At 44.2% G+C, this 1,527-nt stretch overlaps 1 protein-coding gene across 1 annotated transcript in view; it reads left to right on the top strand.

The window, feature by feature from the left end:
* The window catches only part of ULK2 (unc-51 like autophagy activating kinase 2), a gene marked incomplete at its 5' end in the record, with an annotated part of 56,514 nt that overhangs the window by 49,119 nt on the left and 5,868 nt on the right, over nucleotides 1–1,527 (top strand). The gene's annotated exons all lie outside the window — the stretch shown is intronic.

Raw genomic sequence — 1,527 nt, 5'->3', positions numbered from 1 at the left:
GTCACGTGATCAAAATTAGGATTCTTGGCAACTGACTCATATTTATGACGATTGCAGTGTCCCAGCATCACATGATCCCCTTTTGTGACCTTCTAACAAGCAAAGTCAGTGGGGGAAGCCAGATTCACTTAACAACCCTGTTACTAACTTAACAACTGCAGTGATTTGGGCTCAATTGTGGTCGTAAGTTGAGGACTACATGTAGAGATCCTAAGCTGGCAATAAATCTTTATACTCATTTGAACTGCCTGAATCTCCCGATTTCCCCAGCTCTTGACTTTTGTTTAGCGACTGTTCCAAGTTACAACGACACTGAAAGAGTGACTTACGGCTGATCCTCGCACTTACAACCATTGCAGCATCCCCACAGTCACATGATCAAAATTGAGGTGCTATCATTTATAATGATAGTTGCATCCCAGGGTCCTGTGATCGCTGCAATCTTCCCAGCCAGCATTTGACAAGCAAAATCGAGAGGGAAAGCCAGATTCACTTAACGACTGCCGTGATTCACTTTAACAACCGTGGCAAAAAAAAGATTGCAAAATTGCGCACGACTCACTGTCTGTCTTAGCAATAGAAATTCTGGCCCTTATTACAGTCGTAAGTCGAGGACTGATCTGTAGTAGGCCTCCTGCTGCTGCTAAGCAGGCAGGCAAACAACTCCGGCATAACCGGAGCACCTGAGAGATTAATTAAGAGTGGTTTCCACTAATTACTTCTTCCTCCTAATTTGGGAAAAGTTTTTGGTGCTGCTGCCTAACCAAACTTTCATCAGAGTTCATTATCCTTGGCTTGAAAAACCCCCGGGACTGTGTGGTCCCAGAAGCTTTTGTGAGGGAGGCTGAAGCTTTTCCCAGAATCTACCTACCATATATCACATAGTTGGAAGCCCTAAAGATGTTCAGAGACATCGCAATTTTCACAACGTCTGCAGGAGTTTCACTCTCAGGTGTTGTAGCTGGACTCTCGCTGTCATTCAAGGCTTCAGGAAGTTTTGCCTGGCCAAAGCAAACGATCCCTTCGAAACAAGATGGACAGCAAATAAATTTAATACGGGTCGACCTTGACAACAACAGTTCATTTAGTGACTGAAGTTACAACTGCACTAAAAAAAAAAGGGGGACTTATGACTAAAAAGCAGAGACATCATCCTGCCAACAACATGCTTTGGTTTTAAATATGTTGTGCGCCGCCCTGAGTCCCGCAGGGAGAAGGGCGGCATATAAATTAAATTAAATAAATAAATAAATAAATAAAATAAATAAATAAAAGTGCGTATAGTCAAGGCCATGGTTTTCCCAGTTGCAATGTACGGCTGTGAAAGCTGGACCATAAGAAAGGCTGAGCGCCAAAGAATGGAGGCCTTTGAACTCTGGTGCTGGAGAAGACTCCTGCGAGTCCCCTGGACTGCAAGGCGATCCAACCGGTCAGTCCTAGAGGAGATCAACCCTGACTGCTCTTTAGAAGGCCAGATCCTGAAGTTGAAACTCAAGTACTTTGGCCACCTAATGAGAAGGAAGGACT

Source organism: Protobothrops mucrosquamatus, unplaced genomic scaffold (genome assembly GCF_001527695.2).
Source record: "Protobothrops mucrosquamatus isolate PMUCROS unplaced genomic scaffold, P.Mucros_1.0 scaffold4052, whole genome shotgun sequence".
In the NCBI taxonomy this organism is placed as follows: domain Eukaryota; kingdom Metazoa; phylum Chordata; class Lepidosauria; order Squamata; family Viperidae; genus Protobothrops; species Protobothrops mucrosquamatus.
Note: the sequence above shows the minus strand (reverse complement) of the source record. Positions and strands in the feature narration are given on the sequence as shown.